The sequence below is a fragment of the Tenrec ecaudatus genome, chromosome 3 (assembly GCF_050624435.1).
Source record: "Tenrec ecaudatus isolate mTenEca1 chromosome 3, mTenEca1.hap1, whole genome shotgun sequence".
Classification (NCBI taxonomy): Eukaryota; Metazoa; Chordata; class Mammalia; order Afrosoricida; family Tenrecidae; genus Tenrec; species Tenrec ecaudatus.
In genome coordinates this window covers 172,369,176-172,394,612 of record NC_134532.1, presented here as the reverse complement: position 1 = coordinate 172,394,612, position 25,437 = coordinate 172,369,176, and the positions used below count along the sequence as shown (strand labels likewise).

At 44.3% G+C, this 25,437-nt stretch overlaps 1 pseudogene; it reads left to right on the top strand.

The window, feature by feature from the left end:
* The first annotated feature begins 5,362 nt into the window (after positions 1-5,362).
* LOC142442462 (T-complex protein 1 subunit zeta pseudogene) lies at positions 5,363-18,115 on the top strand (annotated as a pseudogene).
* The last annotated feature ends 7,322 nt before the right edge of the window (positions 18,116-25,437 follow it).

Sequence of the window (25,437 nt, the reverse complement as noted above, 5' to 3'; positions counted from 1 at the left end):
ATTCCCCGAGAGAAGACAGAGATAGAATCTAGAACAGTGGTTCTCAACCATACTAATGCCGCGACCCTGTAATACAGTTCCACATGTTGTGGTGACCCCCCAACCATAAAATAATTTTTGTTGCTACTTCCTAACTCTGATTTGAAGGCTTTTATGAATCAGGTGACCCCTGTGAAAGGGTCATTTGACCCCAAAGGGGTCCTGACCCACAGGTTGAGAATCACTGATCTAGTCTTGCCCTTTCTGAAGACAGACTTTGCCCATTGCTGCCAACCTCGCATCCTAGCTACACACGACTCCCACCAACTTCTAGCTCTTGTCAAGTTTTCTTTTCTCCTGAGACCAGTCTTAAATGGTCAAAGGCTGACTATTGGGCCTCTGATCGTTGAACTAACATTGTCATGGTTAATTTCGATCTCCCAGCTCTCAATGAATGTCATGACATCTGACTTGGGTGCCTTGCCTTGATGATTTGCTATAAACTAAACCCGATAATGCATGTCAAATGTGAGCATTTCTTTACTTAAATTTTAAAATTAATTAAATCCTACCTGGTGTACATTGGAGCTCATTTGAGGGGTTTTAAGTCAGTGGATGGGGTTGAAGGGTGGGAAAGGCTGGCTTATAAACAACTCTCTTTTGCCTTAGAAAAAGGAAGCTTTCTTGTAAGGCAGAATTCCAAGAGTGGAGACGCAGAGGTGGATGGTGAGGATACAGCATACTTGCCAGTACAGGCTTATGGACCTGATGTTCTCCAGTAGAGCTGGGCTGGTGTACTAAGCTATTCCTCTTCCCTGAAGGAACAAAAAGAGTGCCCGGAAATGTATGTCACTACAGGATAAGCATCGCAAGGCATCAGGACTGGAGGAAGCCTTATTAACAACCCGTGATAGATAAATTGACACAACTTTGCTTGCTGAACGTGAGGAAGACTCGAAGCACTTGCTGCTGATGATGAAGGACTGTAGCCTTCACTATGTACTCAATGTAAAGAAGACCCAAATCCTCACAACTGGACCAATAGAAAAGATTGATGCTGCCAAGGATTTTATCATGCTTGAATCTGTTTGGGCCGGGTCTGGACCATGAGCTGCTTCCCACAGCTCTCCGGAAAGATAGCCTGTTAGACTGTGAGCCCCCTCCACACCGCCCCCCACCCCACCCCCGCCCACTTCTCAAGGCCAGAGCTGTACTGTGCAGTCCCTGCCTCCAGCATTCCAGGGAGCTTATCTCTCCGGGCTTCCCTCAGTGTTCCAGGATGCCTTACTCACAGACCACATCCTGACTCAGACTCTGCAGCACCAGAAGGCCTTCCTTCCCCTCATCAGCACGTATGTCCTTGGCTCAAACCCTACATGTGTCCCACTGCCTCACTGTCAGGTGCGATTTCCCTAACCTAACTCGTTGGGTCTCAGAACCTGCCCGTCGGGGAGGGGGAGGACTTAAGATGCCAGCAGTCCCTTTCTCCCTCCCTACCCCCACCGCCCCCCGCCACCCCCCCCCGGAGTTCTTTCCCTGCCTCAATAAAATCTTTCTTAAGTCCACATTCCTGGCTAAATTCTATCTCGGTTCCACGCTTCCGCCTCCAACCTCTCATCTTGGTGCCCAAAGATCTGGGACAGACAGGAGGGGCCTCTGTGCTGCCCAGCCTTCCTCTGGCCATTGTGCAGCCCCGGCCCCCATTTTCAACCTCTCAGAATCCTCAATCAATGCTCATGGAAGCAGCAGTCAAGAGATCAAAGACACATTGCACTGGGTGAATCTGCACACGACCTGTTTAAAGTATTGAAGAGCAAGGATGCTACTTTAAGGACTAAGGTGTGTGTGACCCATAATATGGTATTTTCAATCACCTCACATGCATGTGAAAGCTGGACACTGAATTTGGAAGGTGGAAGGAGAATTGATGTACTTGAATTTGGTGCTGGAGAAGACATGTTGCAAGTATCATGGACTGCCAAAAGAACAAACCATCAGTTTTGGATGAAATATAGCCAGAGTGCTCATTAGAGGCAAGGATGGTGAGATTTGATCATATGTACGTTGGACAAGTTATCAGGAGAGACCAGTCCCCTGAGAAGGGCATCCTGTTTGCTAAAGTAGAGGGGTATCCAAAAAGTGGAAGATCTGACACAAGGGCAAACAATAGGCTGAAACAGAAGTGTGAGCATGGTGCGGGACGGGGCAGGGTTTTGTCCTGTCCTACACAGGGTTGCTATGAGACAGGACCCAGTCCATGGCACCCAACAACAACCACATCCTGGAAAATTAATTTCTCTGGAGTATTTTTGGAAAATATTTTCATACTAAAAAGATACATTGAGAAATTGAATGCAAAAAACTCAAAATCATAAAAGAGACCAGCTTACTGGTTGGATGGAGTCTGGAGGATCCTCGAGTCAATGACCTTTACTTTGTGTGTCTAGAACTAAACTCACCTCTGAGTTACAATAATCAACCATTTAATATCAAAAGCATAGCATTTACCCCAGGACAGTGTTCCAAAGCTTAGGAAATAAGGAGGAAATGGAAACAGGAAACACGGGGAGGAAGTTGGATAAGTGATGGTACGTTAAGGGGATTACAGTGAATGAGTTGATTCAGAATGTGCATGATTCGTTGAATGTAAAACTATGATCTGCTCTATCAACCTTCACTAGAATTTGCAAATATAAGTTAAGATAAGGAATTGGGGCGCAAAGTTTATTTTTAAAGATAAATGACAAGATGTAGGAGCAAATGTATGCTTGCTGTGGGCCACTTTCTCACCCGTCCTTCTAGAGTTGTGTGTGTGTGTGTATTTAGTGAATGCATACACAATAAGGCATATACTAATTCAAAAATTTCTACATATCCAGTGCACATTGTTTTCATTTTTCAAGATATATCACCTTTATGGATACCCTTTTGCAAATTATTTGACCATCATTACCACATTCTATGCCCTCTAAACTTCTCATCCAACTTTTCAAATTGTTTTGTTAGCAATTTTCTCACACATTAAATTTTTTTTTTTTAAACCTAGTAGTCAAGGCAGACATTATTTTCTAATGAATTAACTGCTGTTTGTTGCCTGTGTGGGCATGGCCTTCTCCTGAGGATTCTAGGAACTTCTGCCTTCCTCCCTGGAGGCGGGACACACACTCTCTCGGCTAGACATTCCTGTTGATAAGCCACATGGAGCCACGCTGATGGCTGCCAGAGTCCTGAGCTGGAGGAGCCACACGGAGACCCGCCCAGGGTTGAGATGCTTTACCACCACTGGATCCACCACTGGCCTGCAATCTTCCTGCATTCGGCAACATTGCATGTGCTGCGCGAGTCTAAAGAGAAATGTATGGATTCGTATCAGACATATGGGCTAATATCGATCTTATGGACTTGATCTGGACTGGGCTGGGATGTTGTCTCAATATACATCTGTTCTTTGATATAAAGCTCTCTTTTACACACATATGAGCGTCACAAGATTTGTTTCTCTAGTTACTGTATATACTCAAGTATAAGCTACCGTGAATATCAGCCGAGGCACCTAATGTTACCACAAAAACTGCATTAAAAATGGGCTGAAAAATTCGGTTTATACATGAGTATATATGGTAACCCAGACTAAAATAATACTAACAACCTATGTTTTGAGGTCAGGTCCCAACAGGTCTCTGGGTTTATGGGAGTCAAGTCTATGCTGAAGGCAGAGGGAGAAGAGGGTATGAGGATGTAAAACCTATTGTACTTTCCCCCTCTCACAGGGTGTTTGTGCCAAGGTGGCTAATGTGTGTCAGCATCAGGGAATCCCTCCTCCAGGGAACCAAGGAGGAGACTCTCAAAACTGGCAGGGCAAGGTGCTGTCTTCCGCATCAATCCAGATTTGGAGACATCCTCCTCGTGAGATTTGCCCACACACATACACACATGCACACACCTGCCCCCAAACAACGATGAAGTGTTCTATGTGCTAGCAACACAGCTTAAAAAAGTAAAACAAAACTCTGCATTTTTATATAACTCGATAAAAAATAGTATTTCAAACTGTACAGTCACCAGAAGCACACAGTTATGAAAAATGTGCACACTTCACTGGGCGTTTCCAGCACCTTCAGCTCTCTGTGCCTGGTCTGCGTTGGCATCTCCGTTATCTGCAGGGCTGTTCCCGTCCTTGCCAGCATCGGCTTTCCCCTCGTTCCCTTTGGGCACCTTCTCTCCCACCTTTGCAGGGACCTTTTTAGTCTCAGACTCTGGTTTGGGAGGAGCAGGGTTAGTGGGTGACCTTGCCGATCTCCTTTGCGGTTCATCCTTCACCTAGGCATTATCTCCTGTAGCACCCGCCAGCCTTGCTCTTGGGCACGGTGTCGACGGCTGTGGCGAGCAGGCTTTGGTTGATCTGGGGGTCATTCTCATCTTTTCTCCCCACTCTTTTTATCACATTTCTTTTATGGAATCTTTAATCGAAATATTAAGGGATAGTAGCTGGGCACTACCGATTATTTTTCTTTCTGGTCTCGTGGCAAAGGAGGTTGTTAGTTATGGAGGCTATTAAACATGATTTTCATTTACTCTTCCAATTCCTGACCTGCCTTCCTCTCCTCTTTCAGACAACTAGAGATCAAGTGGTCCTTCGAGGGCTGCCAACTGTCTTCAAGCCCGCAGGCACTATATCGTGAACTAGGAGGTAGAATCACATGATACTCATTGCCCGTGGGTTGATGCTGATTCATAGGATGGGATATAAGTTCCCCTGTGAGTTTTCACTACAGTAACTTTGCAGGAGTAGAAAGCCTTGTCTTTCTCCCGCAGAACAGCTGGTGGTTTCAAGCTGCTGCCCTGGGCAGTTAGCAGCCCCACACATACCCACTATACCACCAGGCTCCTTTAGGAGGTATGCTGGAAGCACGGAAATCAATTTTGCCTAATTGACTGGATTGTCCAACCACACCATGATGCTAAGCCTTGGACCAAGAAAACAAATCCTAAGGTGCGCTGAATTACACAGAGGCCATCCAGAGCTCTTGAACAAGTCTGAGTTCTACAACCTCACTTTTTAAATGCTCAGAGAGGGGTCTTTGTGTTGAGAGGACTACTTAAAGTTTGTTGGGGATGTTTTTTGTACATACAATTAGTAGCAATGCATTAAAATTACACATACTAAAACTAAGTTTCCTTAATACTATTGGTATCTTTTATAAATGAATAAAAGTTATAATAAACTGTCCATCTGTATAATATTACAGTATTGGGTAGAGGACATTAAGCCTTTATCAAAACACAGAACTAGGTAACACAAAGAGTGAACCCCAATGTAAATGAATAGCAGCATATCAGGGTTGGCGCATCAGTTCTGACAAATGCACCCCGCCGATGCAAGATGGCCATCGAAGAAATTGAAGAGAGGAGAGGGCGTATAATGGAACACTGTACTTTCTGGTAGCATTTTCTGTCCAGCTGAAACTTCTCTGTAAGAAAGCCAACTGAAGAAGTCACAAGGTTAATTTGTGAGATTTTCTGATCTGCTGTGTGTGTGTGTGTGTGTGTGTGTGTGTAACTCTTTATTGTGACTTGGGTGAAGATTTACAGAGCAGAGCATCAGTATTACATTTGGGTTCATCTCACCATTTCAAACCTCTCACTGTGCTACCTTTATCCCTCTCTCTCCACATCTCTTGTCTCCATTGCTCTTCCTTTCCTAACCCTTCTGAACTTTGACCTTGCCCTTGGCAAGGGCTGCCCATTTGACCTTAAATGGGTGGGTATTCTAAAGTGTCCATACCTTGTTACTGTTATGATTTCCCCTGATAGCTCTATCGATTGTTTAGCAGAAATAGAGCCAGAAGGATGAATTTACTTCCAGACCTGAAGGGGTAACTAATGGCCATCGTTTCGGAAGTTCCACCAGCCTGTATTCAACCTGGAAGCCTGGTCTTTTGTATGATTTTGTTTCACAGTTTTCTTCACTCTGTCCAGGACCTTCTAACATGATGCCTTTTAGAACATCTGGGAGTGGTAGGCGGGCACCATCTAGTTCTTCTGGTCTCAGGGTCGTGGAGACAGATGTTTATGTGCCCCATGAGTCCATTGGACTAGTTGTTTCCAAGTGTCTTTTGATTTCCATCACACTTCTTTCTTCTGTGGGATCTCTGGTGGCATAGTGGTTCCACATTGGACTGATAATCTTGAAGTCAGTGGTGTGAAATCACCAACTGCTCCATGGGAGAAAGACAAGGCTTTCTACTCACATAGAGTGAAGTGCCACAGGAGCAAATGAAGAAGGAATGAAAGAGAGTGGAGCACATCCTGGCCCACCAAACCCCGAGGACGATATTCCTGCTCAATGCCAATGCACAGAGAGGACCATAGGGCCAGCCCTACCTTGAGACATGACATCCCTCACTGACCTGTAGCGCTATGAGGGACAACACTGGAGACACAGTGGAGAAATTGTGCCTGATCTGACCCCACCACACTGGGGCGAAATGCTAAGGGCAGCAAAGCAACGAAGTCCCTAGGGAATCCCAAAAATAGACTGTGGGGCCTAGGGCATAGCACTCCATGAGACTCGACCAGAAAACACTCCTAATGGTTAGCAAGCAGACCTGGAACTATTTGTAGGCTTCTCTTTTTTTTGTCATTGGGGTTTTTGTTGTTGTAGCTTTTTTTTGCTCTGTCTTGTTTTTGTGCTTATTATTGTCCCTGCATGTCTAGCTAGATAAGAGACGGGATAAACAATCCAGCGGAGAAAACAATGGGACCGACAATTTTGGGGGGTACACTGGAGAAGGGGAGGTGGGGGAAAGGAAGTGAGTGTTAACATACCCAGGGACAAAGGAATCCAAGAGATCTAAAATAGATGGCAAGGAGGGCATAGGATGAATGGTCAGGCTTGGTTAAGGGCAATGTCACCAAGAGGAATTACTGAAACCTGAATGAAGGTGGAACATGATAATGGGACAAGAGGAAAGTAAAAGGAAATAGAGGAAAGAAGTAGGAGGCAAAGGACATTTAGAGAGGTCTAAAGACAGACATATACATATGTAAATATATTTATATATTATGATAGGGAAATGGGTCTATGTACATATATTTATATGTTAAATATTAAGGTAGCAGATGGATATTGGGCCTCTACTCAGGTACTCCCTCAATACAAGAACATTTTGTTCTAATAACCCAGTATTCTGTGATTCTCCCCTTCCCAACATGTTCACTGCAGACAAAATGGGTGCATAAGCAAATATGGTGAAGAAAGCTGATGGCGCCCAGCTAGCAAAAGATATAGCATCTGAGGCCTTAAAGCCTTGAAGGTAAACAAGTGGCCACCTAGCTGAGAAGCAATAAACCCCTGCATGGAAGAAACACACCAGCTTGGGTGATCAGGAGGTGTCGATGGAATAAGGTATCAGGCATCAAAGACACAGAACAATAAATCATTTCAAAGTGAATGAGGGGGAGGGCAGAGTGGAGACCCAAAGCCCATCTGTAGACAATTAGACATCCCCTTACAGAAGGGTCACAAGGAAGAGATGAGCCATTCAGGGTGCAGTATAGCACCATTGAAGCATACAACTTTCCTCTAGTTCTTCAATGCTTCTTGCCCCCCTCTATCATGATCCCAATTCTACCTTACAAATCAAGCTAGACCAGAGTAGCAATACCAGGAAGTTAAGGGGAAGGTGGAGTTGGGCTACTTACCTCAAGGTAGGTGGTTCAAATGAACCACATATGATCTGCCAATGATCTACAGGGGGACAGAAAACAGAACAGTGGGTGAAGGAAGGCATTGGTCCGTGTAAGACATGAAAAAAAAATGATAAATTATCAAGGGTTCATGAGTGAGGGAGGGTGGGAGAGGAAGGAGAAAAAAGAGGAGCTGATACCAAGGGTTCAAGTAGAAAGAAGATATTTTGAAAACGATGATGGCAGCATATGTACAGATGTGCCTGACACAATGGATGCATGTATGAATTGTGATAAGAGTTGTATGAGCCCCAATAAAATGATTTTTTAAAAAGTTAATTGCCAGAAACTCAGCGTGCAGTTGTCTCCCGTCCAGAGGGTTGCTGTGAGTTGCAATCGATTTGAAGGCCGTGAATCTGGCTCTGTTCTTTCCTCTGTAAAGGAGAGACCCGTAGGAGCCCCCTAGAGGACAGTCGGCAAACTTTTATGACCTCAGTCTCTCCACCAAAGTAAGGATGCAGGACATTGTCTTGTCAACTACGTTATGCCAGTGATCTTCGTATTCCCTAGAAACCATGGTCCTGAGCCCACAGGCCCACACAGTCTTTGAAATATCACCAGCCTTTTAAATTACACAAACAGCTGATCCCAACGATTATAAAACGGATCCCTCAAGTTAATACAAAGCTATTAATTCTGTAGCTTTGATTTGCTGCTTCTATTCTATTCACTTTAGATGTTTTCCAGGATTGGAAAAAATCTTGTTCCCATGAAAGGGAGAAACGGTACCATCTTGATTGGCCCACAGTACAGGGTAACCCCTCCTGAGCATGCACTGTTAGGATTTCGACCAGGCACAGAGTCTGTGATCTCCATGCTCCTGGTGCCCGAGATGATCATGTTGGAACATTTTAATAACATTTATGAAGATGGAGTTTTGCATCATCTTTTTGGTTAGGATTGACACATTCATTTGCTTGCTGAGATTAAATTGGATATTTTCTTTTTTCCCCTGGCAATGCCTTCTCTTTTCTGGTTACAAATTAAAGATATTTTTGTTGCTTATTTCTGACTTTTCCAATAAAACATTATATTCTGCCAAGAATGCCATCCCTGGGAACACGTGAAAGGCAGCCTCCAGTCCTTGCCTGGGAATACAACTTTTGGTACAAAAAACAAAGGCTTAACAATGCCAACAAACCAAAGCATTTGCCAGGGGAGCAAGCAGATGCATGTTTCTGCATATCCTCTTGCTCTACACCCTGTGTTTGTTAATTTTAAAGATGTGGACTGGGCGCCTTCCAGGCAGAGAGCCAGAAAGAATACGGAGTAGGGGCTGTAACGATGCCTCTTGGCGTAGCCCAGAGAGATCAAGAACCCAAGCAAATGCATTTAAAGTTGGATCTTTCCTCCACAGTTTAAGAAGAGTGTGACCATGGGAGGGTTATCTAACCCCTTGGATCCAATTTTCTCAAAAGCATAACATACCTAACTCATGCGTTTATTGTTTGGATGAGAAGATATTATAAATGGAAAACACACAATACCATGTCTGGCACATAGGGTACACCATCCTTGCCAGTTTGTTGATTCATGTGTGGAGTCCCACTTTGTCTCGTTTAGTTGTGCCCTCGCCAGTCTAGATCACAGAGCCTGGTGCCCGTGCTTGTTAACACACTCATCAACCTATTCGTGACGATAGCCTTTACTCACCAGCCACTCGAGCTGGGGAAGGTGAATGCTGCTTGTCCGTGAATGACTTGCGTGGGATCCTATATGGAGTTTGGGGTCAATGGGAATGCTACAGCGATTGTTGTTGTTGTTGTGAAGTGCCGTTGGATCGGTTTTGAAGCCTAGCGACCCTGTGCACAACTGAATGAAACGCTGCCCAGACCATTGCCATCCTCACAATGGTTCCTGTGCTTCAACACATTGTTGCAGCCGCTGTGTCAGTCCATCTCCTTCAAGTCCTTTATCCTTTGTGGCTGCCTTCTGCTCTGTTGAGCATGATGCTCTTCTCTAGCGACTGGTCTCTCCTGACCACGTGTCCAAGGTAGCTAAGCAAAGACTTGCCCTCCTTCCCTCTAAGGAAGCGCTCTGCTGCACCTCGTAGGCACTTTGGCGGCTGTCGTCAGGTTCAGAGGCTTTACAGTTGAAGGCTGTGGACTTCTGCTCCAAGCACCGGGAGTTCAAAGGCACCGGAAATATTTGATCAGGAGAGTAACATGATCAGCTTCATGCCTTAGGAAGTTGAGTTGAGTAAATGAAGGTAACATGGATTGTAGCAGACTTCCCAAAAGATCATTTTAGGTGAGGCTGTGCAGGACTGATGACCGTTAGGCAGGGCCAACGTGGCCCTGCTGCCCATTCATGGAACCTGTGCCACATGGGTCGTTGCATATTTCAAACAGAACCCCTGGGTGCATGAACAGCTTTGAAAATGTTCAGTAAGACCCCCTCTCATTACCACTGAGTTAATTCTGACTCACAGGGCTCTGCAGGACAGGGTAAAAACTGCCCCTGTGAGTTTCTCAGACTGACTCTATGGGAGTAGAAAGCCCTTTCTCCGGAATTGCTGCTGGGGGTTTTGAGTGGCAGACCTTGGGCTTAGCAGTCCAGTGTGAACCACCATGCCCCCAGGGCTCCCTTAAAGTGTCACTGGTTATATTTAAATGTGATTTTTAAATCTACTGTATGATTTAAATTTTTTCTTTTAAAGCACACTTATTTAAAGGGGAAAATTGAGGTCAGTCAATATAAAGATAAAAATTAAGTAATAGAATTCACAGATCAGCACAATCCTGAGGCTTCCATGCATAACAGATGATTTGGAAAAACGGGGGCAGAGAGACATGAGATTAAAGGAAGGTGACTGGTCGGTAGTCACTGTATCCATCTTCTACCCAGTCACCTAGGTCATGACTGCTCTTGTCCTGAGTCTAACCAGTTTACAGCCTTCAGGTTACACCAAACAGAGGAATTTTCAGCCTTGAAAAGTTTTCAGCATGAAAAGTCCTACAATTAAAGGGATTTTACACATCAAATAGCAAAATGGAAAAAATTCATGGGACCAAACTCAGACTCACTACCATTAAGTTGCTGCCAACTCATACTGACTCTACAGGCAGAGTGGAACTGCCCCTGTGGGTTTCTGAGGCTGTAACTCTGTATGGGAGCCAAAAGCCCCGGCTTTCTCTCACATGGGACCAAAGGAACCCCCAAATCTCAGATTCGGCCTTCATCTCATGGGGATGGGACTGGCACAATCTATCAAAGTAAATTTATGGAGAGCGAAAGTATCTGGAAGGAAAACCCTACAGTCTGTCTTCTATAGGGGTAACTGCTCATCTGGGGACCGGACCAGCCCAGCTATGGCTAGAAGTCATACATGTATGTATGTACCATAACACACACAAGAAATCCATCATCTGGCATCAGGTATCAGGCATCAAAGACCCAGAACAAAAATATCATAATGTGAATGAGGGGGAGTGTGGAGTGGAGATCCAAAGCCTATATGTTGACAATTGGACATCCACTTACAGAAGAGTCATAAGGAAAAAACGAGCCAGTCAGAGTACAGTGTAGCACCAACGAAACATACAGCTTTCTTCTGGTTCTTTAATGCTTCCTCCCCACCACTATCATGACCCTAATTCTACCTTACAAATATGGCTAGGCCAGAGCATGTACATGGGTACAGATAAGAGTTGGAAACACAGGGAATACAGGACAGATAAACTCCTCGGGACCAATATTGAGAGTAGCCATACCAGGAGGGAAGGGGAAGGTAGGGGGAGAAAGGGAGAACCGATCACAATGACCTACTTATAACCCCCTCCCAGAGGGATGGACAATAGACAGGGGGTGGGGGAAGACATTGGACAGTGAAAGACATGAATAAATAATAATAATTTGTAAATTATCAAGGGTTCATGAGGGAGGGAGAGGATGGGAGGTGAAAAAATGAGGAGCTGATATCAAGGGCTCAAGTAGAAAGCAAATGTTTTGAGAAATATGCTTGAGGCAATGGATGTATGTATGGACTGTGATAAGAGTTGTATGAGCCCCCAATAATATGATTTAAAAAAATGAAAAAAAGAAAGAAATCCATCACCGTGGTTGCCTTTCAGGTAGAAAAATCTGAGGATTAAAGGGCAGGGGTAGGAAAGGTTCTTCTCATGGCACACCCCTGTATGTTTTGTTCCAGAAAGAATTCCAAATATTTTAAATGGAATGATTCCAGGTTCATACAGAGAAATTTACAAAGCCCATCATTCTACTTCCATGAACACTTCTAGGATTTGCCGTGCAGGTTTGTCTCTACATACACATGGATTTATACGATCAAGTTGGGATCATGGTTTGTAAACAGCTCTGTTTGTGCACACCTCCCCATGTTGTTATGTTTCCTCAAGGATGAGGAATAACTTAATCATTCTCAATTTTAGAGTGATTGCCCTCAATATTTTGGACAATAAAGATGGTAGAAATAACCTTTCTTTCTTTTCCCCCTCTTCTTGTTTTACCTTCTAATGGAAAGTTACTCCCCAGTGTTCTTCAGGGCTTAGCACATCTTTAACTCTCACATGCTCCCCCCTTCTGTTCCAGTCCACTTTTATTCCAGGCTAATTTTAAAAACGAAGGAACAATCTCTTATTTTTAGCACACAGCTTTCTCATCTGTATCTGCTGACGGGCTATAGGGAAACGTACCGCATTCTGGGAGTGATAGTAGAGAACGCCTTCTCTTGGACAATGTCATGTAAGGACAGGCAAGAACTTTTTGTGTAGAACTCAGTTTTCTTAAATAACCTTGAGGCATTATGCAGGCCAGGGCAGTCTCTGAAGTGCTCTTTATGATATAAAAGTGGGAACACCACAGAACTACTCTGGTAGTCTTTATTTTAAGTGGGTAGCTAAGATATTTTTGGATAATACTCTCTCAGAGCTCTTTAGAGGATTACACTCCTTCTAGATAAACTTCCAAATCTGGAACTCGGTCCTGCTTACTATCTCAGTGCCTACACTGCTTTGTGTACCCTGCTGGTGCTCAGTGCCACTGAGCTGGTTCCCACTCGTAGTGTCCCATGTGCCATGGAAGGAAATGCTGCCTGTCCCTTGCCTGGCTCACCATCTTGGACATGCTTGCACCCATTGGTAGAGCTACTGTGTCAATCCATTCCTTTTAGGTCTTCCTCTTTTCTCTGGCCCTCTAGCTTAATTTATTTATTTGGGTGCCCAAACCCAGGAGACCCTCTACTTAACCAAGCATGATATTCTCCTCCAAGGGACCTCCTGGTCCCTTATGATAACATGTCAAAATTAAGTGATGTAAAGTCTTTCTAGATTGCTTCTAAAGGGCATTCTGGCTCTACTTCATCCAACACAGATTTGTTCCTTTTTCTGGCCATCCAGAATTATTCTTTGCTAACACCTTCATGAAGGATCTCATTACTTGCTGATATTAGTTGGATCTTTGCTCAAAACAGAGAATGCCAGAAAGATGTTTGTTTACCTGTGTATTATCAACTATACAAGGGTATTCAACTGTGTTGTTATTGTCGTTGTTGTTAGGTGCCATTGGGTTAGCTCCAACCCATAGTGACCCTATGCAAAACAGATGGAAACACTGCCCAGTCTCGCACCATCCTCATAATTGTTCTCACACCTGAGCCATTGATGCAGCCACTGTGTCCATCCTTCTTGTTGAGGACACTCCTCTTTTTCACTGCCCCTCCACTTTACCACATATGATGTCCTCTCGAAGGAGCACTCTGGCCTTACTTCTTCCAATACAGGTCAGTTTGTCATTTTAGCAGTCCATGATACTTTCAATATTCTTCTCCAATATTATAATTCAAAAATGTCCATTCTAATATGGTTTTCTTCATTCAATGTCCAACTTTCACCTGCATATGATGCAATGGAGAATACCATGGCTTAGGTCAAGCGCATCTTAGTCTTCACAGTAATATTCTTGCTCTCCAATACTCTAAAGAGGTCTTGTGCAGCTGATGTACCTAATGAAACTAGTCTTTTGATTTCTTGACTGTTGCTTCCATGAGCATTGATTGTGGATACAAGTAAGATAAAATCCTTGACACTTCAACCTTTTCTCCATTTATCGCAATGTGACCTGTTGGTCCAGTTGTGAGGATTTTGGTCTTATTTACATGGAGTTGTTGTCCACACTGCAGGTTACAGTCCTTGATCTTCATCAGCAAGTGCTTCAAGTCCTCCTCACTGTCAGCAAGCAATGTGGTATCATCTGCATATCACAGGTTTTAAGAAGCTTTCTTCCAATCCTGATGCCACCTTGTTCTTCATATAATTTAGCTTCTCTGAGGATTTTTTCAGTATACAGATTGAATAAGTATTGTTAAAGGATACAATCCTGAAATACACCTTTCCTGTTTTTAAACCATGCAGTATGCCCTTGTTCTGTTTGCACAACTGCCTCTTAATCCATGTACAAGCTCCACAGAAGCACAATGAAGTGTTCTGGAATTCCCATTCTTCTCAAGGTTATCCACAGTTTATTATGGTCCACAGAGTCAAATGCCTTTGCCTAGTCAATGAAACACAAGTAAACATTTTTATGGCATTCTTTGCTCTGAACCAAGATCCATCTGACATCAGCAATGATATTCCTTGTTCGACATTCTGTTCCGAATCTGACCTGAACTTCTTGAAACCCCATGTCAGTGTACTATTGCAACCATTGTGTGATGATCTTCAGCAAAATTTTACTTGTCTGTCATATTAGTGGTACCATTGTATAGTTTGAGCATCCTGTTGGGTTACCTTTTTTGAAATATGTATCTCTTCCAGTCAGTTGGTCAGGTAGCTATCTTCCAAATTTCCTGGCATAGATAAGTTTGTGCTTCTTCAGCTTTTTGAAACATTTCAATGAGTATTCTGGACCCCGTTTTTGGCTAATGCATTCAGTGCAGTTTGGACTTCTTCTTTTAGCACCATTGGTTCTTGCTCCTATGCTACCCCCTGAAAGGGTACTTTTTGGTACAGTGACTCTGTATATTCTTTCCATCTTCTCTGGATGTTTCTTGTATTTAAATATTTTTCCTATAGAATCTTTTTTAAGATTGCAGCTCAAGGCTTGAATATTTTTCTTGAGCTCTTTCGTTTCAGATATGCTGTGCGTGTTCTTCCTCGTGGCCTTCTAAGTGCCAGATCCTTGCACGCTTTGCTACAGTGGATTCCACAGTGTGGATTATAGCAAATTATGGGTGAAATTGTAAATGCTATGGATTCTAAAACACTTAACAGTGCTGGTGTGGAACCTGTGCGCAGACCAAGAAGTAGCCATTTAAATAAGACAAGGGGTAGTTTAAAATGAGGAAACACGTGTCGCACTGTATCGTTTCACCATCTCCATTCACTCAGTCCATATGCTGAACAAATAATCTGCGAAGCTAGAATATTTAAAGGTAAATTCAACATCAGGGTTGGAGGAAGGCTCAATAACACATTGAGATATGAAAATGACACAGCCTCTCTTGAAGCACTTACTGATGAAGAACAAAGAGAACTTGAAGCATTTATTGATGAAGAACAAAGAGGACTTGAAGCATTTATTGATGGAGAACAAAGACTAACACCTTTAGTATGGTTTGCAACTTAACATAAGGAAAACATAAATTCTTACAACTAGATCAACAATGATAAATGGAGAAAAAAATGTTTTCAAGGATTTCGTTTTACTTAGATTAATGATTGACATCCATAGAAACAACAGCCAAAAAAATCTAAAGTATGCATCATATTAGACAAACTGGCTTCAAGAGACACATCGTAAAAGTGATTTAAGAAAACACAATAAAAATGGTTTCACGTTGAGACTAAGGTCCACCTGCCCCGTGCCGTGGTGTCAGTCACTTGCTTCATGTGCATGTGACATCTGGACAATGACAAAGGAAGAGCAGAGAAGAATGGATGCTTTGCACATCTGCAGGCCTTGCTTTTGTTAGATCGTGTTAAAGGCAGCCTTCCTTAAGGCTGTGAGAGATCAAATGGCGCAGGCTATTTATGGCTAGCGTGGTCCAGCAGGCCTTTTGCAGAAAACGCCTCCCATCCTGGGCTGTGAAGGATGAGTAGGAGCCGTTCACGTAGAGCTAGAAAGAATTCCAGGAAAAGAGAAACAGCACAGCCGAGGTGAACCCATGGTCAGCGTGTAAACGGAATCGTGAGGGAAATTAACAGCAAGTCAACTTTTTGAAATAAACAAAAGCAAAATTGGAAAGTATTAGGGATCGAATTATGTTTTCAGGTAAGTATTTGATTGCTTAACCACAAGGTTGATGGTTCAAATTAGCTACTCCAAGGGAGAGAGAGGAGTTTATCTGCTCCTGTGAAGATTCACAACCTCGGTTGTGATGAGGCAGAGGCATGCTTGTGTATGTCATCCTGTTAGGAATACACCTGTTGTTATATAATTAGGTCACACTGGAGTAGGGTGGGTTCTGAACCTCATCCTTTCTGAGTTGGGAAAGACCAAATAGCCACAGAGAGGCACACCCAAACCCCGAGGAAGGCAGTCACTATCTGACAACAGGGCAGGTGGATTTGTAAGCCCAGCCATGATCGCCAGTTTCTAGAAGGTGAGCGATACTCCGCTGGACCTCCTCCCAGAGGCACATGCTGATGTTGTGTATCTTGCCTCCTCAACTTCTTAAAGATTGTGATCCATCCTCCACAGCAGCACTAGGAAACCAAGATAAGAAGAAGCACATCAGATGACCTGTGCTTCCTAATAGGTGTCTCAACAGTTAACAGAAAGGTTGATGGCTTGAAGCCACCCAGCAGCTGAGGGAGAGAGACTTGACTATCTGCTCCAATACAGATCACAACCTAGAAAACCCTATGGTCCCATTCTACTCATTCACATAAAATCCTATGAGTTAGGTGTTTCTCGGCCACACTAGGGGTTTCTGCCTTTCTTCTCTGCTTATACCCGCCACTAGGTTGGCTGTGGAGACCCTGAACCCCAAGGCCGAGGTGGCACAAGCCCAGGAGGCTCTGGTGGTCAACATCAGTGCGGCCCGAGGGCTGCAGCACGTGCTGAGGACCAACCTGGGCCCCAAGGGCACCATGAAGATGCTCATTTCTGGTGCTGGAGACATCAAGCTGACCCAAGATGGTAACATGCTGCTTCATGAAATGCAAATTCAACACCCAACAGCCTCCTTGATAGCAAAAGTCGCCACCGCGCAGGATGACATAACTGGAGATGGCACTACTTCCAGCGTCCTGGTCATCGGGGAGCTGCTCAAGCAGGCCGACCTCTACATTTTGAAGGTTGGCATCCCCGCAAAATAACCGAAGGCTTTGAAGCGGCAAAGGAAAAGGCCCTTCAGTTTCTGGAACAGATCAAAGTCAGATGGACCAAGAGACACTGATCGATGGACCAGAGATGGACCGAGAGACACTGATCGATGTGGCAAGGACCTTACTGTACACGAAAATCCATGCGGAACTTGCTGATGTCCTAACAGAGGCTGTAGTGGACTCTATCCTGGCCATTAAGAAGCAAGATGAGCCCACTGACCTTTTCATGGTTGAAATCATGGAGATGAGGCATAAATCAGAGACTGATACGAGCTTAATCAGAGGGCTAGTTTTGGACCACGGAGCCCGACCTCCTGACATGAAGAAGAGTGGAGGACGCCAAGCGGAGAAACATGGAGAGACTGACGCCGGCCTGTGGCGGGGTAGCTCTAAATTCATTGGACGACCTGAATCCAGACTGTCTGGGACATGCAGGCCTCGTCTATGAGTACACGTTGGGAGACGCTCACCTTCACTGAGAAGTGCAATAACCCACGCTCCGTCACGCTGCTGATCAAAGGACCAAACAATCACACCCTCACTCAGATCAAAGATGCCAGCCGAGATGGCTTGAGGGCTGTCAAAATCCCACTGATGATGGCTGTGTGGCTCCTGGGGCTGGGGCCGTGGAAGTGGCCGTGGCAGAGGTTCTGATGAAGCCCAAGCCCAGCACCAAGGGCAGGGCCCAGCTTGGAGTCCAAGCATTTGCTGATGCGTTGCTCATTATACCCACGGTTCTTGCTCAGAATTCCGGTTTTGACCTTCAGGAAACTCTAGTAAAAGTTCGGACTGAGCATTCAGAATCTGGTCAGCTTGTGGGTGTGGACTTGAACACAGGTGAGCCGATGGTGGCTGCTGAAGCAGGTGTATGGGATAGCTATTGCAAGAAGAAACAGCTTCTACATTCCTGCACTGTGATAGCTACCAACATTCTCCTTGTGGACGAGATCATGAGAGCTGGGCTGTCGTCTCTGAAAGACTGAGTTGAAACGAGCCTGCCTCGTATCATGGGGATCTTGGAAGATTCTACAGAGTGATCCTAAGAACAGAGCAATGGGATTTTGGTCCAAGCCGAAAATGATTCTCAAAGGGATTTTCTGTTCTGATGTTGCAACAAGAGATCACGGTCACTTAAATTCTGGAAGTTCGTAAATTATAATTACAGTATTTTTTAAATGGCACTGAAGTATGTACACATCGAGCTAGTGGTTTTGCCCTCAGAAAAAAGGGAGGGTTTTCCTGTAGCCTACAGTACACGTAGACCACGCATACGTTAGCTCCTTCTCAATAAATATGTCTTCAGAAACATCGTGTGAGTTAAAACCAGCGCAGCGGTACCTAACGACATCTCCCTAGGAAAGAGGCAAGATTGTCTTCAAAAAAGTGAAGGGATGAGGGGGGAATTGGGGTCTAAAGGAGTGTGGGAAGTTTGAGCTGTGGGATGTGGATTAGAATCTCAAGTAGATGTTAAGACAAGAGATCTTGAGCTCTTGGTGAGTCATACAAATGGAAAGCCACGGTCTCTGACCATGGACTGATTTCTGAAATGTCTTGGTGTGCCTCAAAGTTTACATTTTACCGATGTATATACTATTAAAATTAAAATGCAACATACGTTCATGTATTTATTCTCTGCCCAACAATTGTAATTACACATTTCTTTAGACTTTAGGGACATAAGAATGAGCAAGATAGACAAAATTCTTGCCTTAAAAAAAAAACAAACACCAAAGCATATTTCAATTGCGAGGCAGACAAAAATAAAATAAGTAACAGTCTGGTGTATTATATCAGCAGAAAAAGTAAAACCAAACATCTTTAATTTGAAACGAGGCATCCAATATGGCTATATTTGAGGTAACTACAGCCCCAATTATTTTCTAACACAAATATTAAAAAATCCGTGCGTCAAATTAACACGGGGTTCTTGCTGCATCAAGGTCGGAAATTACTCAGCACAGTCTGAAAGGCAATTTGCAATATGTCAGGGACACTCCAACACAGGATTTATTTACAATGAATTTCAAAGAAATCATGTGAAGAGTCATAAAGTCTTGTTAACAGTAGATAGCACTGCAATTCCTCCCTCTTGAGACTATGTACTGCAGACATATGTACTGAAGGCTGCTTTGAGTCAGATGTCATGCCGCCACAGGGAAGGTAATGGAAGCAGGATTCCTTCTCCCAGAGAGCTCCCAATCCTGAGAAGGACTCCCAGATAGGAGAGTCAGCATAGAAGCGTCATGATAAAACCCCTATTAAACAACGTCAAAGATGAGGCTGTTTTCCAACATCTCCTCCATCTAGAGCCATGCACGTCTGAAAGTGATGTTTCCCTCTGTAACCCTCCCACAAAGAAGCCTGAGCTTGGTCATTTATACCATATCAAAACAGCGTCCCCAAGGGACACAGATCCTTGTCAATGCTGTTTAAGTTTAGGAAACAAAAAGGAAATATGAATGGGGCAAGATGAAGGCTGTAGGGTGGATGGGGTCAGTTTCCCCAAAGCGTTGTCGTGATAGAAAAAACATTCCTCAGCATAGCTCTCCTAAAGAATCCTTTGGATGGGGTGAGATGTGTGCATCGACAGAATTGCCTTAACAAAGAGGGCAGGGGCAGAGAAAAGGAAGCCCAAAGAAGAATGGGTGCATTCCAAGGACAGCGTTGGTGAAGAATAGGGACTAGATCATGAACAAATGAGCAAATCTGCCTTTTAGGAAGCACAGCCAGAGCGCTCCTTAGAAGAGAAGTTGGCAGGATTTTGTCTCTCTTTCTTTGGACATGCTATCAGGAGGGGCCAGGATCTGGAGAAGGACATCATATTTGATGGCAGATTTAAGATAAGAGGTCATAGGACTAGAGAGAGGCTTTCAACAAGATGGACTGGCATAGTGGCTGAGGTGATGGGCTGAGACAGGACCGGGCTGTGTTCCTTTCTGTTGTATATAAGGTTGCTATGAGTCAGAGGTAAGTCAATATCACCTAGCAACAAGGACAACATTTGGTACATAGTGGATAGTCTATAAATATTTGTCCAACAAACAGGCATCCTGTTTGGAATAGTCTCATTTTATGGAAAGAAATGAATCGCAGGTCAGAGTGATTCAATTTCTGCTCTAAAGCCATATACAAGTAGATATTCCTCTTGGCCTTCCATACTGGGCTCAAGCTTTACAAACTGGCATTTTTTTTCCAGTCCAGGGAAGCGCTATACGTAACTAAAACATAGACTGTCTGAGTGAGAGGGTGCAAGAGCTGTGGGCAGGGATGGACTTAGAAACACAAGGCAGGCTGTGCTATAAACAAGACCCAACTACTTGCCGTCGAGTCGATGCCAACTCAGAGCTTTCCTATGGTTTCCTCGCCTGTCAATCTTTACAGGATCAGGCAGCCGCCTCTTCCTCCCTGGGAGCCGCCGTCGGTTCTTCAGAACCCCCTACTCCATCAGAGCACCCCAGCCTCTGCTAATTAGTACTTACTTGTCAAACTTACTCATTTCCAAATACAAAACAGTCCCCTCTCCTGCAGACTAAGAAGGAAGAAGCCCTCTCAAAGGAAACATTTGTTTTTGGGCAATGAAACACTCAACATGGTATTCAGACTATTTTTAGCGTGGTCAAGGATTGATGTGCTCTGGGACTCGTTTGGTTTTTGTTTTGTTTTTCTAACTGTATAGGTCAGCTATATTTATGCTTCCTATCTTTTGTAAAACATTCTTCCTCCAAAATACTCCAAATACCAAAGTGAAACATCTGGTACCAGACAGTCTGCAAAAATAACCTTTTATCTTGCTGCTATTTTTGGTGGCAACCAAGACTGTTGGCTAGAAATGCTCTGCTTCACTGCCACCTGCTGGCCAAGCCACGGTGTCCCTAGCATTCCTGTGACCACAGTGGCCCGACCGAAAAAGCATGGATGCCGTTGAGCCCTGGCGCTGGGATGGTGAAACACATGGAAGGCACCCGGGTTGGCTGAGAGAACCAACAAATCTGCCGTGGACGTAGGACCGCCCAAGTGTTACTTCCTTAGAGCGAGGATGGCCCGACTTGGTCTCACGTACTTGGGACATGGTGTCCGGAGAGACCAGTCCCTGGAAAAGGACATTCGGTTTGGTAAAGGAGAGGGGCAGTGAAAAAGAAGACCCTCCCCAAGATGGGTTGGCTCAGTGGCTGCAACAATGAGCTCAAACATAAGAACAATTGTCACGATGGCGCAGGACTGGGAAGTGTTTCTTTCTGTTGTAGCTAAGGTCACTACGAGTTAGAGCTAATGCGATGGCACCTAACAACAACAACAACGACAACAACAACGGCTTAGAAGAGAAGCCCTGGTGGTGTCATGGGCTAGTCACTGAGTTTTTTACTCAAGGTTCTTGGTTTGAACCCACCTGTGGCTCCTGAGGAGAAAATGAGGCTTTCTACTCCGGTTTGGAACCCACGGAAAGAGGCCCATCTTGTCCTATAGGGTCACACTCTTGTCCTATAGGGTCACACTCTTGTCCTATAGGGACCCACTCTTGTCCTATAGAGTCACTATGAGCCAGTCCACTTGATGGGGGTGAGAGAAAGGCTGTAGAATGGGGCCCTGGAAACACATGGCTGTTCTAACTCACAGTCATGGTTGGAGTGGGCCCGGAAGCTTACTCAGTCTTGCTGAGCTTCTTTAAGATGAACCCCAAACTAAACCTGTTGTCATCGAGTTGATTCCAGCAAGAACACAAAATTATAAAACCAAATATGAAAAAGAGTATATGGTTTTAGAATGAGATTCGAAACGAACACAATTTACAAATATCTCAAAGCCTGACAAATACCATACAATCCAGGCTAATAAAACATTGCCCATTAATTAACTTCTTCACCTGTCTAACACCTCCCCACCCCTGCACTTAAAAATAACAATGATAACAAAAAACTCTTTGCCGTTTTGTAAAAAGTTGATTTTCAGCTGATTTTCTGCAGGAGACTAGCAAGATAATTGAGATCTCCCTCTATCACGGTTCATTAACAATGATTATTTAAGTGTAGGCAGTCAAGAGGAATTCCTGTGTTGCACAATTCCCTGGTGATGTCAAATAAATGTTAAGGCTTGTGATCAAATTGGGGAACATCTATCATTCCCTCATGAGCTGATTTCAAGACATTGCCTAGTTTTCTTGTGTAGTATCTAATCTGAAGTACTGTTTGAAATGACAGCCCAACCTTGTGGTCAGCAGTTCAAACCCACCAGCTGCTCTGCAGGAGCAAGATGAGGCTGTCTGCTTCCATAATGTTCTACAGCTTCTGAGAACCAATACAAGGTCACCATGACCAATACAAGGTCACCAATACAAGGTCACCAAGGATCCCTGGTGGTTAAGAGTTGGGCTGCCATCTGCACAGTCGGCAGTTGAAAGCCACCAGCAGCTCCGAGGGAGAAAGACTGGACTTTCTACTCCCGTGAACAGTTAGAGTCTCAGAAACCCACAGGGGTCGCTCTGAGTAGGCTTTGACTCAAGGGCAGTGAGGTGATTCGGGAAAGGAGCCCTGGTGACACAGTGGACTATGAGTCAAGCTGCTAGCCTCAAGATCAGCTGTTCAGAGCTGCCGACCATTCCGAAGGAGGACGGTGCTGGTTTCTGCTCCCACCACGAGTTACAACCCTGGAAACCAATGGGGGCAATTCTACTTTATGCCATGGGTTTTCTAAATGTCAGAATCTACTGGGTGGTAGTGAGTTTGTTTTTTAGTTTAAAAACAATAATTTTACTGGGGGCTCATACAACTCATCACAATCCATACATGCATCAATTGTATAAAGCACATTTGTACATTCGTTACTCTCATCATTCTCAAAACATTTACTCTCCACATAAGCCCCTGGCATCAGCTCCTCATTTTCCCCTTCCCTCCCCGATACCCTCTCCCTCATGGACCCTTGATAATTTATAAATTATTATTTTGTCATAACTTACACTGTCCGATGTCTCCCTTCACCCACTTTTCTGTTGTCCGTCCCCCAGGGAGGAGTTTATATGTAGATCCTTGTAATCGGTTCCCCCTTTCCACCCTACCTTCCCTCCACTCTCCCGGTACCGCCATTCTCACCACCGGTCCTGGGATCATCTGTCCTGGATTCCCTGTGTTCCAATTCCTATCTGTACATCCTCTGGTCTAGCTAGATTTGTAAGGTAGAATTTGGATCATGTTAGTGGGGGAGGGGAGGAAGCATTTAGGAACTAGAGGAAAGTTCTATGTTTCATCATTGCTACACTATACCTTGACTGGCTTGTCCCCTCCCCGTGACCCTTCCGTAAGGGGATGTCCAGTTGCCTACAGATGGGCTTTGGGTCCCCATCCCACACTCCCCTCATTCAGTGATATGACTTTTTGTTCTTTGATGCCTGATACCTCATCCCTTCGACATCTCTTGATCACACAGGCTGGTGTGCTTCTTCCTTGTGGGTTTTGTTGCTGCTGAGATATATGGCTGCTTGTTTACCTTCATGCCTTTAAGACCCCAGATGCTGTATCTTTTGATAACTGGGCACCATCAGCTTTCTTCACCACATTTGCTTATGCATCTATTTGTCTTCAGAAATTGTATCAGGGAGGTGAGCACACAATGATATGATTTTTTTGTTGTTGTTCTTTGATGCCTGATAACTGATCCCTTTGGCACCTTGTAATCACATATGCTGGTGTGCTTCTTCCATGTGGTGTTTGTTGCTTTTCGTTTTTTAGTTTTCATAAGTCAGAGTTGGGGTTGGTTTGGATTTACTGGTTTGTCTCTATGCTCAATTGAATTCTGTGTTCTCTTTGTGGATGGCAGTATTCTGTGTCCAATTAGCTAGAAATTTAGATGGTGTTTCTCATGCATTCACATTGTTCCCTCCTCTGTGTTACTGAGAAGACCAAACCATCCAAGAACCTACTGACTACTTTGAGTTGACATGGCTCTCTCCCTTCAGATGAGTTACTGCTTTTGGCGTGATCTGAGATTCTCGGGTCACAATTTGCTTCTGAGTGCCATACTAATTCATCTGAACTTTATTCTTCATAGTTACGGGTTCACACTCCATTCATTTTTAAAAAAACATTTTATTAGGCACTCATAAAACTCTTATCACAATCCATACACAGATCAATTGTGTAAAGCACATCTGTACATTCTTGCCCTCATCATTTTCAAAACATTTGCTCTCCACTTAAGCCCTTGGCATCAGGTCCTCTTTTTTTCCCCTCCCTCCCTGCTCCCCCCTCCCCCATGAGCCCTTGATAATTTATAAATTATTATTTTGTCATATCTTGCCCTGTCCAACATCTCCCTTCACCCCCTTTTCTGTTGTCTGTCCCCCAGGGAGGAGGTCACATGCAGATCCTTGTAATCGGTTCCCTCTTTCCAACCCACTCACCCTCTACCCTGAATCTTATCTCCAGTCTGTGATGGATAAATAAGTAAGATGTCAAAGGATATTTGTCATTTCTCACTTGTTTTACTGGAATGCTCCCCAACAACTCTCCAAATTGCAGGGAAATTGGCACAGCCTCCACTCCGTTTTCTCCCCGGAAGGATCTCCAAATTGCCCAGAGTCCCTTCAGTGCCCTGGCACAAGGGGCAATGTGACAGACAGGAAGCTGAAATGGGAGACAGCTGTCTGAACCAATTGGGGTTCAAATATCTTACGTCTGAAATTTTATAAAAGCACATAATCATGTGAGCGCATGGCTGGAGCCCCCTGTCACGGTCATTCTCTCTCCTGTCCCTGCAGAAGGAACAGGGCTTGGGGACCACTTTGCATTGTATCTAGTGTTCCATTCTGGAATAGATGCATATATGTGGACATGCATGCATAACCCATTGTGTACAGATATTCTGATACACAAAGCACCAACTGCCCAAATGGCAACCAAGATGTAGTCAGCTTACAGGAGAACCGGCTTAAGAGGGAGGGACAGTCACATAAGTAATGGCAATGAGGGGAACTAAGTGTCCAGAGGAGGGAACTCAGAGTCCTCCCCATGAGAAGCTCTAAGTCTCCTTTGTAGTTTTGTGGGCAATGGCTTGTGTGAAGGAACCATTGGTCAAAATCTGAGATAAGGGTCTTAATCTATTGGGCATCAGAAAGAGCCAGGTGATCCTGATAGACTGGCTCTGCAGGTTTGTTTGACAAGAGAAGACACCTGTGTCCCTCACATGAGCACAGTAGTGACCTGTTACAGTATAGATTGTACTGGTTTTATTTGTTCCTTTTTTTTTTTTTTGCTCCGGGATTGCTTATTTTATTGCTGATCTTTGCCAGTACGGACACATTTCAGGGACTTGGGAGGATCAAATGGTGAAGGTACTGCCCATTGACTCCAGGAGAGAGACCTCCCACAATGAGGTCTTCTAAATATGGGGACAGAAACGAGGCTCCTGAACGTGGATGCTGAGGGCCATC